The following is an 18,126-nucleotide window of genomic DNA, read 5'->3' as shown; positions in this document are numbered from 1 at the left end:
AATTGAGACCCAAAATGCAAATAGAACTGAGATCCCATAGAAATCAGCCCATCTGCTTTCTGATCAATGTGTGGAGAAGGCGTACAAAGGGAAAGCCATCATCAAATATACTGAAATTTAAAACTTGGCAGAAAATAATGAAGCAGTTGCGGGCTGCTCTCACATTGATGGTTTGAGTGAGTCGGTGTGATTTCTTTGGTGCGTTGCTTCAATTTAGTTAATGCTTCGCAGCATTATGGTAATTTCTTTAGTTATTTCAGTTAGTATCAAAACTACAACACAATAAAGACAGATTTTTTCCCCTGATAACACTTTTCACCAAGGTTTCCTTTTATCCTGCAACTTTTAAATAACTGACCCGCTGGCTCTTTGCTTTTATTGTACTTGGGATATTATAAACGTAGATTGTTTTGTAAACCACTAATTTTAGACACATCTTCATGCTTATTGTTCTCTTTATTGCATTTTATTTTAATACCATAGCAAAACCTCTGTAGAAGAAGTGGAAATCATCTGTGTCCTGAGGCTTTTACGTCTCGACTGGATGGAGGGCAAGAAAACGCAGCCAGAGGAATCGCCCACCAGGATCTTTTAGAATCACTTTCCTATAGCAAAAATTCACAACTCATTCCCTTTCCCATAATATGAAGTGGCAGAAATTGGACAAAAATCATAAATGTACCTATATTAAACGAGAAGCAGCTTTCCAAGCCAGTAGGTATATATAATAGCCGACGCAGGCATTACAGATACAATTGAGTTGCTAAGGCAGGGCTTTCCAATAGCGCCTTGTATAGCCCCGTATCGTCTAATTATTCCGCTTCGGTGTAAGTTAACAATGAAGAGAAGAGAAAAGCTTGGCAACCCGTTTGCTTAGAGGGGTCGATTTATCTCGGCTTTTTGTGGGACGGTGTAATTTTAGGCTTTTACGGGGCGGGTAACACCATCCCGCCCGCAGGAACACATCCGAAAATAGGTCAGGAGGGGATGGAGCGTGGAGAACGGTGCCACAATCCTACCTTACTCAATGGGAATTCATTTTTTCTTGAAGGAAATAAGACGGTTTTGTCCTTATTCACCCAGTTTGTAATAAAACTAAGTGGGTCAGTCGGACAACAGCTCATGACAGCAGCGTGTTTCGGTGTGATGCGTTGGGGATGGGAAGGTTCACAGAGCCTGAGATTAATGCTACTTCAGCAACAGCAAGGACTAATGTCTTTTTTCCGTCAACAGAAGCTTCTGACAATTTATAGCAGGTTTTTCACCTTTCTGAAGATTATTTTGATATACTGGGCTTGTTTGGCATGGATTATAAACCGCCTGTGGGGCTGTCTGTCAGCTCCAGGACTTCTGGGTGACCTTAGATCTCGTCTTTGGAAGCAGTTTAATCCCCATAAGATCTAAAAAGAAGCATCTCGGTTTTCTTTCCTTCCGTATTTTCCAATGCTGTGAGGAGCTTCAGCTGTGGGGCACAGTCAAGGGTTTGGCACCCAATAATGGGGTGAAATTCCTCATTCCTCCTCTCCCCACCGACAGGCTGCTAATTACCAACGAGAACATAGGAGGACTCGGGAAGACGGAGCGTTGGCAATCAGGTGCTAAGGTAAATATAACCTGGGCCCTGCCTTTGTCTACCTCAAGGCCACCATCATTACACGAGGAGTCCTGCTTGAATAACATTATATGGCCCGAGGTTGACAGATGCCTTTGAACACCCGTGAGCAAGCGATGCAAAACCTTGGTATAAGAGTAAGCAGAACCTGGGACTGTCCTCCCAGAGCTAATAAAGAGTATTTAGGATCCAAAGGGATCCTTCTCTGCCTTAATGTGTAGCTCCCAAAACCACATGGGAGATAGATGGACGTGTGGGGATGGTAAGAAGTTGCATTGGAAACCTTTAGTTCTCTTTCCACTCAAACCACAGACATTGTTGATGGGCATGGGGACAACCGGAGGTGCTTTTCATTTTGCAGACTTTCTGGGGAAAAGGAAGGGAAAAAGTGGTCGATTGTGTTAGTCGGTTGTGCGGGAATGCTGGGGCTCGGCTCAGCGGGACTTTGCTCCTCGTGGTTGCTTCACTTCCCCAGTAGAGTTTCTTTTCATTGAATGCAACCAAAGGGCTTCCAGGGTATGACTTGAACTCAAATTTTCCTCTTCCAGTAAAACATGAGGGTCATTTGAGGACGACTGGTGTAACAACTTTTAAGTAGAAGCAAGAGGAGCTCACACTTGCATTTTGTTACCCAGTTCTTTCATTAATCCAAACTTAGGTCTTTTTATCTCTCTTTCCACTGTTTCTCAGCATCTTCTGCCCTGGTGTTGGGTTCCATGGCCAGAGGCTCCAGCACAAAGGACCGACCCCTCAATTTGCTCAGCCCCTGTACCCGTTAACATGTCTCTTTGCAGCCACCTCTCCACTCGCTGCCCTTTTGCATCAGGCCCAGGAGCCTCCTTTGATCATTGCACTGGTTTCCTCAATAAAAAGGGGTGGAAAGAAGCCGAACAACAACTCCCTGGGGTCAGGAGAGGGAAGGTGGGTGCACAGCAAGACACACAGGAAAAGAAGTCAAAACAATAGCCGAATCTGAAGCTTCTGTGCGGCGAGGAGGGATGGAGATGCCGGTTAAGACCCAAGGCTGGGACTCAGGACCCCTCGCAGTCCTTGGCTGCCCAGCTTGTCACCTGCTTCCCAGCCAGCTCCCTGGTTCCCATCGTGGCGCCAAGAATCTCCTCCTGCCGCAGGGCTGGTTTGGGGAATACTTTGCCCCGGGGACTCGCTTGGTGTGAACAAGAGGAGCCGGATTTCCCTTCTCCTTCCCCTCCGAGTCCTCTGGTTGCCGTGGGGCTTGTGCAATTACATGGTTCCATGTGTTTCTGGACTTGTGTAACTCACTTCATTACCTGCTGAGCTGTGAACCCCACAATTTTGGTGCGCTGCGTTGCAGCTCTTGTAATATCTCAAGTCTTTTGAAATGGAAAAGAGGCAAAAAATGCCCCACGTGCAGATGCTGCTGGGCCATGAGGACCTTGTGTGACCCAGGGACGGTGCTGGGCGGTGGGGACAGAGCCTGCTCCAGGTGGGGCTGTGGGCATTCTCCGAGGGGTCGGGGATCACACCGTGGTGGATGCCGGGAGCCAGCAGTGGGACCTCTTGGCAAGCTGGTTAATGTTTCTGTAGCTGAGTGTGGCATCTGTATGGAATCACAGAAAAGTTTGGGTTGGAAGGGACCTTCCCAGCTCCCCCAGTGCCCCCCTGCCATGAGCAGGGACATCTTCACCAGCTCAGGTTGCTCAGAGCCCCGTCCAGCCTGGCCTGGGATGTCTCCAGGGATGGAAGATGGTGATAATTTGATGTACCTTCTCTACTTGGATTGTGGGTGCTGATCGTTACCACACCTTCATCAGAGAGATCCAAAATAGCTGGAAATTGTGCCTGAGCCCACCAGTGACCTTTGTTAGAGCTGCCTTCTGCTGCTTGATGTTGGAGCTAGTGAGGGTCATCTTAGAGAGGCTACATGCCAGAAAAGCAGCATGGAGATATTGTGGTGCTAATTCACAGAATCACGGAGTGAAGGGACATCTGCAGCTCACCTGGTCCAACCCCTCTTCTCAAGCAGGGCCACCAAGAGCCAGTGGCCCAGGACCATGTCCAGATGTGTTCTGAAGATCTCCAAGCATGAAGACTCATTCCAGAGCTTCTGTCCATGTTAAAAGTTCCCCAGCACCACAGTGAGACCTAAGTAGGGAAACTGAATGAGAAAAGAGAGAACAAAGATGCTGAGGGGCGTTGGTTGCCCCTTTGGTTGGGGATCACACCAGAGGCTTAAACCATGTTCACTGCAGTTGTACTGATCACCTGGGAAGCTCCTCCTTGGTGGCTGAGCTGGTTCCACGTGGCCTCATGTGTGGACCTACCGAAGGAGCAGCATGTGCAACTCTTTGATGTGATGGAGTAAAAATACTACCCAGGTCACCCTGAGTCCACCTGGGAGATCTTCTTTTCATAGACCAACAGAGCAGTAACCCTGTGAGGACACTTGTGGCTTGGGGGGTTTCTCTGCTACTTTCTCAGTTTTCCATTGGTGAGATAAACTAATCAGTCATAGCTCGAAAAATCAAATTATCTCAGAGCAGTAAGCCATATCTTCTTGAATGGATCCATCCGTTTGCTCCACACCTTACCAGCACAACTAAAGGCTTTGGGATCTTTATCCCTGGAGGGGTTTAAAGGGCATATAGATGAGGTTCTTAGGGATATGGTTTAGTGCTAGAGCCAGGTTATGGTTGGACTTGATGATCTGGAGAGTCTCTTCCAACCAAAATGATTCTATGATTCTTTGCTGGAGATGACCTCTCTGTCTTCAGCCTTCCTACCGACCTTCCCAATGAGGAATCCAGCTCTCCAAGGCTGAGCACATCCTTGGTTGGCAGGGAGGTCCAGTTGGGTTTGGGTGCTTTGGGCATCGTGTCTGATGTGGTTGAGGGATGATGGCTGATCAGTCCCAGGGCTGGCTGCTTGGGGTGGGACCGTCTACCTGGTCCTCAAACCCGAGATCCCAAATCAGGTACTTCCCTGCAACAGTGAGGCAGGAGGGGAAGATTCCAGCTTCACTCTGAGGTTTTGGTAGCTTCTCTCTGACTTAACAGGAAAACACTGACTGCAGGAAACGTACATTATGTTTTATTCTCTGCATTTTGCTGTATCTGTTGAGCCACTTTGCCTGTAGAGGGAGGAGAGAAATGGGGGATGGGGAGGAAGAAATAATGGTGTCTCTGTTCAATGAAACTCCCTTAACAGTTCATGTTGGTTTTTCTTCCCCCCTCCAAACACTTAGATCTGAGCTGAAAATCCAGGGCTTAACAGCCCAGATGTTTAGTCCGACACACAAACGTGGCATCTTTCCAGCAAGTGAAGCAGCTTTGCCACTGGTGAGTTCCAAGGAGCTAATCCGGGATGAGAGGAGTTAAAGCTGCTCAGCAAAAGCTGCATCCTTGAACCAGGTCACCCCAAACTTCCCTTCCCTTCAGATGAGGGGTCTTTCCCCCTGTACCAAAGCAGCTTTCAGAGATGTTGCTGCTTCTTCTGTCCCTCAAAGTGTCCTCTGGGGCATGGGGAGAAGCGACCAATGGTGGTGGCACCGTGTCGGATCGTTGCGAGATGGTTTTTGTGGGTCTTCATCCCCAAGTAGGTCACTGGGAAAATGGTGTTGGATTAATTCAGTCTATACATAAATCTCATAGTCAGAGACGCATTGGGGTGCCGGTCGGGACGGCACCATTTCTTTCTAACTCATTAATTTTAATTCCAGTCCCCGCCAGCAAGGATTACAAGTCACCCCACTGCTGATTTTCCTTGCTTGACTCTTAATAAGTATCTCAGCATCTGCCATTTGCAACTGGTTCCTCCGGCTGGTTTAAGAGCATCCCACACCTGAAATGCCCTTCTGCTGTTGGGAAAGGCCACCTGGAGAGACCAAAGGTGGCTCCGCTTCCATCTGCGCTCGCCCTTTCCAGAGCATTTCTTTGCAAATGCTGCAAAATCTGCTTTTAGGGGTCGAGCTGTGGCCACTGTCTTCACCACCAGCTCTGGAGCTGGGAGGTGGTCACTGTTGTGCTCATGAGGATGCTGGTGGCCTTTGCAAGGTGGTGGTGGTTGAAATGTGGGGGTTTTCCTTCAGCTCAGCAACCAGCGGGCACTTCAGAGCTAAACTGTTTCACCAAAGCACTGGACTTGATGGGATTGGATTTGGTTTGGACTAAGAGGAATGGGGGGGATTTGAGGCAGGTTGGCCCCCAGTCTTCAGCAGGCGGTGTTCCGTGGAGTCAGAACTGCTGCCACCAAGCCGAGCGCTGCAGGTGACACATCTGAGGGACAGGATTAATCTAGAAGGACCTGGACAAGCTCGAGAAGTGGGGCCATGAGAACCCCATGACGTTCAACAAGGCCAAGTGCAAGGTCCTGCACCTGGATCGGGACAACCACCAGTATCAACACAGGTTGGGGATGGAGGGATGGAGAACATCCCCCAGGAGAAGGACTTGGGGGTGCTGGGGGTGAAAGATGGGACATGAGCCACAACGTGCGCTTGCAGCCCAGAAGCCAAATCGTATCCTGGGCTGCATCCCCAGCCCCGTGGGCAGCAGGTGGAGGGAGGGGATTCTGCCCCTCTGCCCCGCTCTGGTGAGACCCCCCTGCAATGCTGGTCCAGCTCTGGGTCCTCAGCACAGGACACACATGGACCTGCTGGAGAGGGGCCAGAGGAGCCACAGGAATGACCCGAGGCTGGAACAGCTCTGCTGGGAGGACAGGCTGAGAGAGTTGGGGTGTTCAGCTGGAGAAGAGAAGCTCCAGGGAGACCTTATTGTGGCCTTTCTGGACTTAAAAGGGGACAATAAGAAAGATGGGGACAGACTTTTTAGAAGGGCCTGTTGTGAAAAGACATGGGGTGATGGTTTTAAACTAAAGGAGGGAGATTCAGGCTGTATATGGGGAAGGAATTGTTGTCCCTGATGGTGGTGAGAGCCTGGCCCAGGTTGGCCAGAGAGGTGGTGGCTGAACCATCCCTGGAGACATCCCAGGCCAGGCTGGACGGGGCTCTGAGCAACCTGAGCTGGTGAAGATGTCCCTGCTCATGGCAGGGGGGGCACTGGGGGAGCTTTACAGATCCCTTCCAACCCAAACCATGCCATGATGCTATGAAAACGGGATGAATTTTTGAGGTTCGGCCACAGCGCCACCAAATACACACTTGGTGTTCAGCAACAGACTTTGTCTTGTATCTGTGCAGCCTCGCGCTGCCACAGAGAGCCGTCTGTGTTGTGGCGTGCGAGCTCCTGTACCATTGAACGCCTGGTCAGAGGGGTCTCTCATTTAACAGCGATACTGAGGAGCCTTCTGTGTATTATGCTCCTCGCCTGGGCAGGATGGAAATGGCTGTTTTTGTGGGAACGCTGCTTTTCAAAGCCTTTTGAAAAGGCTGGGACAGCAATGACTTTGAAAGACGGGGACGTCGCTGTTGCTACCCAGTGCTTTGCTATTGAAATGAAAATATTTAACCTGAGTGCTCCGTCATTCCGGATCAGTTTGAAATGAGTTTTATTTAGGATAATTTGGATGGCTGTTCGGCCTAGGTGCCTAATACAGGGGGACTTCAGCTCTGTTGTAACCTCTTAATGCTTATTTGAATATCACTAAAATGTAAGTGACACAAGGTGTTATTAATGCCTGCTCGGGGAGACCTTGTTTATTGGCAAAAAAACCCAGAATGGGCCATAAAACCTGAATTGCAGCATTACCGTGACTCTGTTCTCTCTTTCATACACATCCAGGCTGGTGTCAGCAAGGAAATTTGAAATCCCCTCTTTATGGGTATTTATTTTTGCACGCCAAATAGCCAAGATATGACACTTCACCGCTGCTTATGTGTGTGCAAAAATATTTATGGCCCCGGAGCAAATAAAATCTCTGGTTGTTTCAGAGAAGTCATTTCTTGTGGCCACCACCACTGCTGCCTGGTCCCATTGGGCCTGGTGGCAGCAGCTCTTCCAGGCTTCTGAGTGGTTTTTGGGCTGAGAACTGACCCGCCGAAGGAGGGGAAAATTATTCTGGGGGGCTCTGTTCCTTGAGGATGATCTGGTGGGATGGGCATCCAGGGTGTTCTACTGCTGTGTTGTAGGAGGGGATAATTAATTGGATGATTTGTCGTTTTTTACAACATTGCTGTGGCAAACTTGTCTTTTCTAGCACCAAGCTGCAGGTCAGGAGATGAATGGAGATCATGGAGATCACAGAACAGTTTGGGTTGGAGGGACCTTCCCAGCTCCCCCAGTGCCCCCCCTGCCATGAGCAGGGACATCTTCACCAGCTCAGGTTGCTCAGAGCCCCGTCCAGCCTGGCCTGGGATGTCTCCAGACTTTTTAGAATGGCCTGTTGTGACAGGACAAGGGGTGATGGTTTTAAACTAAAGGAGGGAGTTTCAGGCTGGATATGGGGAAGGAATTGTTGTCCCTGAGGGTGGTGAGAGCCTGGCCCAGGTTGGCCAGAGAGGTGGTGGATGAACCATCCCTGGAGACATCCCAGGCCAGGCTGGACGGGGCTCTGAGCAACCTGAGCTGGTGAAGATGTCCCTGTCATGGCAGGGGGGGCACTGGGGGAGCTGGGAAGGTCCCTTCTAACCCAAACTGTTCTATAATTCTGTGATCCCAGGACTGCAGAGGTTGGAGCATCACCTGCTGCAAACACAAGTGTGCTCCAGCTGTTGGCTTTGGTTTGAAGTCCCCTACATGATATTCAGTTTAAAATCCTTTACATGATATTCAGATTTTAAATGCTACCCTCGAGGGAAAACCACAGTGCGGCTGGGTGTCACGTTATTTTCCTCTATCCGAGTCCTAATTCTTCCCTGTTTTTTCACATAGGGTGGCACCGGGATACCCAGCTGTGCCCCCCAAAAAAAAGGGCTGATTTCAACCTTAGCAACAGGGTAGTTTTGTTTAGACTGTATTTATTCTCCTGTGAGAGTCATTGTTCTCTCCCGTGCCTTGACCATTTTGAAGGCTGGTGATAAAAGCCCTTGCTGACGATAATACGGTTGAGTTCAGCCTTTTGTTGGGGAGATTAAAATAGAGAATGAATAGTGAATAACATGGGAGGGCTCAAAGTTAATCGTCCCAGGCTGTTCAGTCACTTTAAGGATAAGAAAATGTATTTTATTTTACTTTTTATTCAGAACTACTGAGCATTATTCTATATATTCTATTAGGTCTTGTGTTGGTATATGGGGGAGCTGCAGGGGCTCGTGCCCCCCCTGTTGTTTAAGACTGGGGTCATTTCAATTTGTGTAAAGTTGTGTCAGCAGGAAAATAGGTTTATTATGGTGACATTAGGTTTATGATAGTTTTTTAATAGCAATACTATATATAAAATATAATTGTTTCATGATATTAGGTTTATAATAAGCTTATGGCTATACATATAAAAATATATTAATGTATTTCACAAGTTTATAGCAGTAGCAATGACAGGAGATGCCCTTCTTGTTGGTCTGACTCTAAGACTTGTGTCTACAGCATCACTTTGTCTTGAGTGGGGACACCCTTGTTGGAAAATAGATGGAAAAATAGAAGATGGGTGGAAAATTCTAGATGGAAACCAGAGATGGAAAGTGGAAATCGAGCCACCAGAGGCAGAATTGGGTCCTTTTTCAGGAGCGTGGGAGGATGAGAAGAAATATTTGGGTGCCTGATCTGCTGGAAATGCCAAGAGCGTGAATGATAACGGGGATCACCCCAAAACCGCTGGGGTATTTATGGTCCTGGTGAAGTTGCGCTCGCATGGGTGTCTTCAAAAGCTTCACATCCCTCCTCTCAGACAGTCTCTGCAGCCGCTCGTACCTGCAGTCCCCATAATTGGCAATAATTTTCCTTAATTGCTCACAAAAGCAGATGTTCTCTCTGTGGCCGCACCGAACCGGCTTATGCTGTACTACGTACATGAGCACACAGCATTAAAGGGCTAATTCCTGTAAATAAGCCTATTAAGAGGTTAGAATTAATGCCTCCAACTAAACCATCCATGGCAGCTGGATCCCACTGGTTTTATTCATTTGTTATTTGTGACACGACAATCCCCGTCTGCTCGGGACTGCGATGCCCTCACGCTCGGCCCGTTGATCTTACGTTGTGGTGGGTGGATGTCTTAGTGTATGAGATCAGCCCTTTGTGTTGTTTCCACTTAATAAATCACATTTATAGGTAATTAACACTACACCTAACATATCGGGCTGCGCTTGGCTGGTGGGTGCTGGGGATGTCAAGTCCCTGTAGCTTGTGTGGCAGGGAGAGCACAGCCCTGCAGCATGCACAGGCCTCTTATATCTGGATAGATAGATAGATAGATAGATAGATAGATGGATGTAATGTTTTTTCCTCCGGTTATATTTACTAATTTAGGAAGTAGGGGCTGGGATACTTTCTATAAATTGGGATGGCCCAAGAGTGGTTGTTCCTTTATTTTCTGGTAGGTCACATATGATCGTAAAATCAGTTTGGTTGGAAAAGACCTTCAAGATCATGGAGTCCAACCATTCCCCACCCGTGGCACTGACCCATGTCCTGAGAACCTCATCTCTGTCTGTCCAACCCTCCATGGATGGTTTATTATGGACTCCACCATATAGTGGACTCCAGCACTGCCCTGGGCAGCCTGTTCCAATGCCCCACTGCCCTTTGGGGAAGAAATTGTTCCCCACATCCAACCTCAACCTCCCCTGGCGCAACTTGAGGCCGTTTCCTCTGCTCCTGGCGCTTGTTCCTGGGGAGCAGAGCCCGACCCCCCTGGCTCCAAGCTCCTTTCAGGCAGTTCAGAGATCAGAAGGTCTCCCCTCAGCTCCTGTTCTCCAGGCTGAACATTTTACGTGCTGCTTTCAGGGGAGAGCTCTTCTCTCCCTCTTTTTTTTGGCCCAAGAGCTTTAGCTCGTTGTCCTGCAATCCCACGCGCTGACACAAAGGGTGTATGTAATGTCACAAGCCAGAAGTTCAGCTGTGGGTCTGGGTTCGGGCATCACAACCCAACTCCTGCCCTTCCCCAGGACGACCCTGAGGCCGTTTCTGAGCTCAGGGCACGGGTTTCACCAGCGATTTGGTTTGCACTGGGAATTTCAGCCTTTGCATCCCCTCGGGAGGTGGCAGCTCCTCATCCTCACCTGGGGTCCAGCAACTGGGCTGTGCCCTGCATGATGGACAAATGCAGAGTCTGCCAGTATATCATGAATATTATCAGCTATTAACTCAGTTTTGCTCCTTGACACCGCTTATTTCTCACCATTTCATCCTCTTGGTATATTCATCATCAATGAGAATGGAATAATTAAGGCGTTTAGATAATCTGACTTTTTAAAGCAGCATCACTCTGGGTCTGCAGCTCCAGAAGTACCTGTCAGACCATTTTCCTTTCGCCTGGAAATAAGCTCCAGTATCTTATTTGTAGGTTATGTTGAAAAACATTTGTGTCTGGCAGCACAACTGCTCCCAGTCAGACTTTTCAGCACAAGACGTGCCTCAAAATGCTTTTGGCACTCGAATAACAGAATCAGAGAGGAAAACGCTTGCGACTCCAGTTCCCCTCGTTTGCAAACCTCGTTTATAGACCTCTCGCAGCCACTGGTTAAACTGGGCTTTTGGTTTCATTCTGGCAAACTGCAACAAAAATGCAGTTAATGCGAGATGCAGGGGATGCATCTCTGGCCCCGCTTGGGGTGGCACCATTTGTACATCGTCCTCGACCCTTTTTTTCCATTCTAATACATGCAAATATATGTAAAGAGTAAAGCCTGTTCCACCGAGTCTTGCACATTTGTTTAAAGAGAAGGAAAACAAGCTGAATTTACAGGGAATTTGCAAGCTGAATTTTAAAACCCATATCTAAAAAGACCCAAAGAGTGGCTGGCGGTTGCCAATGCTGACCGAGGTGATGGTTTTTGGCATCTTTATTTTCGCTCGCCATCATCACATCGTTAATACGGAGCTTTTGGAGAACTGGAGTATATCCTAATTAGCAGCCTCTGATTTATTTATTTAATTTTTTCCCCTAGTTTCATAATCAGTGATCTCGGCTACACCACAAGTGTTACTGTGGCAACAGGGCTGAACTGAGCGGCGGTGCAGAATTACCGCAGGTAAACCGGGGATTTGACGGATCCGCGGCACTTTGCGAGCCCCGGGGCTGCTCCGTGGGACGGGCTGGCTGCTCCCCGCACCCCACGAGTGGCGCGGGTGGATTTCAGGGTAAGCACAACCAGCGATTCAAGCTGCATGACCGAACGCATGCCTTTTAATTGGAGCTTAGCCCCTGTAATGAGCTTTTAAGGCTGTCGTGTGAATGATCCCCGCCGACACCTTTGTTTTAAGTAGGATGCTCTGAGCGCTCGCTGCCCCGACGCTCCAGCTCCTCGGCTCGATCTCAGCTTGGAGCTGGGAGTTCAGCTCAGTCCTGCAGAAAAGCTCAGCTTTATTTTCTGTGGGTTTGTTTTGGTTCGCTCGCTCTCCAAAAAGCATCTCGTTAGGCAGGGATGCTGTTACGCTACATAATGGCCATGCTTCATCCTGACTCCTCAATCACATGCAACCGGTCCTTTCAGTAGATGGTGTACAAACTGCACTCATGTTTTCTTTGTACACGTTACAAATGATGCTTGGGACAAAGAAGGGGACACTCTAAAAGCATAGAATCGTTTTGGTTGCGAGAGATCATAGAGTCCAGCCATAAAATGGAATATTTGAAGAGATATATTCCTGTATGACTTCCCCTTAAAAGAAAATACATATTAATTTGTTATTTTGAATAATGAGATGAAGCAGCTTCACTCAAGCCTTTTGGGTGATTGCTCTCTGCTTCCCAGCGCCACGTCGCATCCGCGATGCCCGTCCCGCGGGGGAACACACCCCGGGACGGGTCAGAGAATCAGCCATGGAATCACAGAACACCAGGTTGGAAGGGACCACAAGGATCATTTTAGTTCTAATTTCCTCAGGAAGAGGTTTCACCTCCCTCTCCCCTTTGCAACACAGTTCTGGCCGTCCCACCGACGCTCACCAGCCCCACCGCAGAGAAACACTCCATTCCCAGCACCTTCCTCATGGTCACGGCTCAACGTCCATCCTTCATCCTCATCCTCCCTGAGCCCACGGCTCCCTTGGGCTTAGCTCACCGCTCTCCTTTTCCTTGGCACTTCACCTTCTCTTGGCTTTTGCCTGGCCCACCTTGATGCTCCTTTAGGAAACCTTCTCCAGCTGGTTGTTCTCCATTGCTACAGGTCCAAGAACCTCTTCATCCCTTTCTGTCTCATAGAATCATAGAAAAATTTGGGTTGGAAGAGGCCTTCAAAGCTTATCTAGTCCAAGCCCCTGCCATGAGCAGGGACATCTTCACCAGCTCAGGTTGCTCAGAGCCCCGTCCAGCCTGGCCTGGGATGTCTCCAGGGATGGTTCATCCACCACCTCCCTGACCAACCTGGGCCAGGCTCTCACCACCCTCAGTGTCAATAATTAAACCCGTCCTAATTGTGAGGGTTATTAGCAAAATTATTATTAGGAAAATCATCGGACGTATTTGTAGCTCTTCCCCTCCAAGGCGCTTGGGTGGCTTCTGGATGGTGACTCTGCTCGCAGTGTGGCCAGGAGAGCCCGTCCCTGCGGCTCGGTGGGCGAGGACTGGAGATCATCGCGTGTCACCGATCATAGATGTGCCACCGATCTGCCCTCGGCATATCAGGGATGCAACCCGCGCCTCCTGGTATTCATTATATACCCAGTAAGTTACTCTTAACTGTGGTCTTCAAGGTTCTTTTATTTATTTCTGAATGAATTAAACCTGTAATTCACTTAGGGAGTAAACAAAACATTTTGGGAGCTTTTTTACAGTCGGTCAGGCTGAAGCGTGAGGATTTCCAGTGTTTGGCAGCAGAGGTAGGAAAGGAACATGGGGAACCTTCTTCCAGAGTCTGCCTGGGGAGCACCTGATCCTCTCTACATCCCCTCGCAATGGTTTAACACACGTTACTGCTCCCAGTGCGTGATTGAGAGCCTGTGTGATTGGCATGGGATAGACTTACATCTCGCTAAAGCTGACCTCCGGGAGAGAGGCTGATCCTGGTCCAGGACAGCAGATTTTCTCATCATCCTAACAGTGGTGCCTATTTCTGGACACCCAGAACAGCAGGTGGAGGTAGGGTCAGGTTCCTTCCATGCACGTATGATGATCTTGCTCTTTGAAAGGGGACTGCGTTCCTCTGTTGGACTGAGGGCCACAGGAATGACCTGAGGCTGGAACAGCTCTGCTGGGAGGACAGGCTGAGAGAGCTGGGGTGTTCAGCTGGAGAAGAGAAGCTCCGGGGAGACCTTAGTGCAGCCTTTCCGGATGTAAAAGGGGCCGAGAAGAAAAACGGGGACAGACTTTTCAGCAGGGCCTGTAGCGACAGGACAAGGGGTGATGGTTTTAAACTGAAGGAGAGAGATTCAGGCTGGGCATGGGAAATAAATGGTTGGCCCTGAGGGTGGTGAGAGCCTGGCCCAGGTTGGCCAGAGAGGTGGTGGATGAACCATCCCTGGAGACATCCCAGGCCAGGCTGGACGGGGCTCTGAGCAACCTGAGCTGGTGAAGATGTCCCTGCTCATGGCAGGGGGGGCACTGGGGGAACTTGAAATGTCCCTTCAACCCAAGCCATGCCATGAGTAAATATCGAGGTGCAGGAAAACAGTGATTTGTTGAAGGCTGGGCAGATGGAGAGAGCAAAACCCTGAGCCCACAGGCTCGTCCTCCTCCTGGTGCTCCATTCGTTACCGCAGCTGTCACTTGTGTGGAAGCCGCCTGTTTATGTGAAAGAGACGAAAAAATAGAAAAAAAATGAAGTTGATTTTCAGAACGATTGAATGGTTGTTGTGATTCATCTTCTCTGTTGAAGGGTGGAAAAGCAGAGGGCGGGGTGGGGGGATAATGTTCGGTGACACATCAAGGCCTCGTTTCAGTTTCGGAGACACATGCAAGGAGTTAGTCACTGCAACAAAACCCTTTTCCTTCCCTGAACTCAACGGCTCCTCTCTCTGTGATGGCCAGAGACAATCTGCACCTCATTAGCCACCCCAATGCGATTCGGAGCCAAAGCAGCTCCTTGCACGGTGGTAATGAAGCGAAGAAATCAATAAATGGCTTCGGAACCCACTGCACGACGCTTGATCCCCAGGGGATTTCCCATAGGGGACCGGGCTTTGCTTTTCATCCTCATCGTTATTTTTACATCCTTCTCATCCCATCCAACACGAGCAAGGGGAACCTGCTGCCGGCAAAATAGTTGTGCCATGGGACGAGCTCCCCTCCGCCGCAGATCACAATAGTTGTGGAATAACCACAAACGGGATTAAAAGGAGCCGGGAGCAGGGAGAGGAGACGACAGGTTTGTTTTGCAGGGTGGTTGAGCCGTGCCGGTGGCTTGCTGCCACCAAAATTAAAAAACAGACCTTTTTCCCCTTTCTTTATGCTCATGCACGCTCTCTTCCTACTGTGAGCTGCTTCAAAGCGCTAGCTGGTGCAAACACCAACATTACTCCTATTTATGCCAGAAAACAAGAGGAAAAATGAACAATTTTTGATTTTTCGCTGCAGTCGGGACCAGCACAAGGTAGTCGGGTGGTCTCGGTCAAGCGTCTGTGTTTTAGCATCCCCCCCCCACAGCAGCAGCGCTTTCTGGGGTCCCAGAAAACCAGGTGGAATTAAGGTTGTGTCTCCTCCTTGCACACAGAAAAGAGATTGTCTCATTTTCCAGGAGTTAGGAGCATGTCGGGGGTGGGCTAAATCCTGCCTTTGATTGTGGACGCCGGGTGAGATCTGGGCACTTTGTGCAGCAATAATAATAATAATAATAATTGGTTGCTTTCTGGAAACACGGGGAGGTGGTCCCGCAGCTGAACCCCCCTCCAGCAGCACACACAAGCACCATTTTTAAGCCACTTATTATTTTATAAAGAGATTATTTCCTTCCCCCCCTCCTCCTCCAACAGCATCAATCATCTTGACAAAATCCGCTTATTTTAAAACATGCATCCCGGAGCCTAAAATCCAGTCTTTTCTATAGGAAGCTCCCAAGCAGCGTATGGGGTAGTTCAATTCATATATACCATATATCTATAAAAATATATATATATTATTCAGGTTTCTAACTCTGATTTTTGAAAAGGAAGGTTGAAAATGAAGACACGATGCGGAGCGTCCCAACCCGCCGGGGCAGCGGTGCCGAATCCGGCTCTTTGCTCGTCGGCGGAGCCGGCGCCGTGACGTCAGGCTGTTTTTCTGCAGAGCTCGCAGGATGTCGCAGCCGGCCAAGAGCTGTGTTTATGTTGATAACATTACAAGTATTTCCTCTCCGTTTCCGAAACCAGCGGGGCGAGAGCCGAGGGGGAAGGGAGACTCGGGTTTCTCTGGCTTCGGGGTAGGACTCTGGAGGCCTTTTTATGTTCAGAAACGGGTAACACTGAAGCGCTGGCATTTATTTATCCTGCATTTGGGAATCAGGAGTGTTTAATAGCTGGGAGCTGGGGCTTTTGCGTTTGCTCTCTCTGCTCCGGCTCTGGATTTTGAAAGGTGATAAAGCGGTGCTGGCAGCTGGTCACAGGAGCAGCTCTTGCGATGCGCTCGTGGCTCCGGCATCCTGGTTCTTTTGATATTCGTAGTAATAAAGCCATAAAAACTGAGGATCCGCACGGACCGCCTTCTTCACGAAAACGGGGCAAGGCTTGGGGAAATTTGGTATTCTCTCCCCTTGCCAACCCTTAATGCGATCCGCTCAAGGATCAATGAACTTATTAAACATAATATCAAGGAGGTTTTAAGGGCAGGCAGCCTTTGGTGTAATCCCTGCCGGCCCAGCGAAGGAGGGACCTGCATCCATGGTCGGACTCACTGGTCTTTTCCAACCTAAATGATTCTACGATCATCTCACCATCCCAAAGGGGTTTTCCAGCTGATACCCATGGCCGGTCCAGGAATTGCCTTCAGCGGTCACAGTCGTGGAAATAAAACCAAGCTTGTTTATTATTGTGCATGGGTTATTTCCCCATAACAGAGGGTGGAAAGAAAGGGGATTCAAAGTTTTTACTTATTTCCACCCACTGCTTTTGGTACCAAGGAAAAAATGTGTTGAGGATGAGGGACAAGACCTTTGGAGGCCAACAAGACATCCAGCTGTTGGACTTAGAGATGGGGTGCGGGGTCAGTCTGTGTTAACCCATCCGTCTTTCCTTCCTTAACTTCTCAAAAGGGCTCCAGGGACCACAGATGGCAGAGGAGCTGGGTCCCCTTGTTCTGCCACCCCTTTGCTGAGTGACCATGAGCAAGTTGTCGCTCCCCTGGGATCTGATGCAAGAGCGAGAGCAGCCAGCTCGGAAAGATCCTTCAAGACATTAAGAAAGGCTTGGAATAGATTAAGAGCTACATGGTTCTAGGTTCTTAGGGACATCGTTTAGAGGTGGACTTGACAGTGGCAGCTTAATGGTTGGACTCGATCTTGAAGGTCTTTTCCAACCAAAACAATTCTGTGATTCTATATGGTTTTCCAATGATCAATGAATTATGAGCCAGGTGGTGAGGAGGAAGATCTCCATGTGAGGGGCTGGTAGGATGTCAGTGCAGTGGGAGCATCCCAGTTAGTGACTGGTTTGTCTGCTCTGGGGGCAAACTGCTGCCAAGTGAATGGGATTCCAAATGAATGGGAATCCCAAATGAATGGGATCCCAAATGAACATGATCCCAAATGAATGGGATCCCAAGTGAAAGGGAAACCCAAATGAATGGGATGCCAAATCAATGGGAGTCCCAAGTGAACGGGATCCCAAATGGACAGGATCGCAAATAAATTAGGATCCCAAATGAGCAGATTCCCCAAGGAATAGGAACTTTTGTTTGGAGAAACGAGTTGGGAAAGAGGAAAGGAGCCACATCCACCCATGAGAATGGTGTTTCTGTGCAAATATTCATCAAAACACACCAAACAGTCACTTTTTCTCCTAATAATGTTTGCAGCAGAGCCAGGTCTTGACCTCGTGGTTGTTCCCAGCAAGGGAAGCTGTTGCAATGTCGAGACCTTGGCACCTTCGTCAGCCCTGTGAGATTTCAGGAGCATCTCAGTGCCGCCGTGACCTTCCTTGGACATCCAGAGTGGGCTTGGGGACCTTCTGCCTTTGCACGTGGGTCCCATCAGGATGAGCACCAAACTACTGTGGGTTTCTGCAGCTGGATGCTCAGACCATCTGTGCCTTGCAGCGAGATGCTTTCGTTCTCACCAGTGGTTCAGCTGCACGTGCTTCCCAGTTGCAATTAAACATGGGGAGGACATGAGGTTCCAGTATAAGCTGGGGAATGACCTATTAGAGAGCAGCGTAGGGGAAAGGGACCTGGGTGTCCTGGGGACAGCAGGGTGACCATGAGCCAGCACTGGGCCCTTGTGGCCAGGAAGCCAATGGTACCTGGGGTGGGTTAGAAGGGGGTGGTCAGTAGGTCAGAGAGGTTCTCCTGCCCCTCTGCTCTGCCCTGGGGAGACCACACCTGGAATATTGTGTCCAGCTGTGGCCCCTCAGTTC

General features: G+C 49.2%; 1 protein-coding gene across 6 annotated transcripts in view; it reads left to right on the top strand.

Annotated features, from left to right (window-relative positions):
* Nucleotides 1–18,126, top strand: part of PTPRA (protein tyrosine phosphatase receptor type A) — a 130,125-nt gene that overhangs the window by 83,115 nt on the left and 28,884 nt on the right. For 2 of the 6 annotated variants that reach the window (XM_065060218.1, XM_065060219.1), the window contains one exon: nt 11,592–11,784. The exons of the other annotated variants lie outside the window; for them this stretch is intronic. The gene's annotated coding sequence lies outside the window, so the exon portion shown is untranslated. The remainder of the gene's footprint in view (nt 1–11,591; nt 11,785–18,126) is intronic. 6 annotated transcript variants of the gene reach the window in all.

This window comes from Columba livia, chromosome 4 (assembly GCF_036013475.1).
Source record: "Columba livia isolate bColLiv1 breed racing homer chromosome 4, bColLiv1.pat.W.v2, whole genome shotgun sequence".
Classification (NCBI taxonomy): Eukaryota; Metazoa; Chordata; class Aves; order Columbiformes; family Columbidae; genus Columba; species Columba livia.
This window is presented reverse-complemented; position numbering and strand designations above follow the sequence as displayed.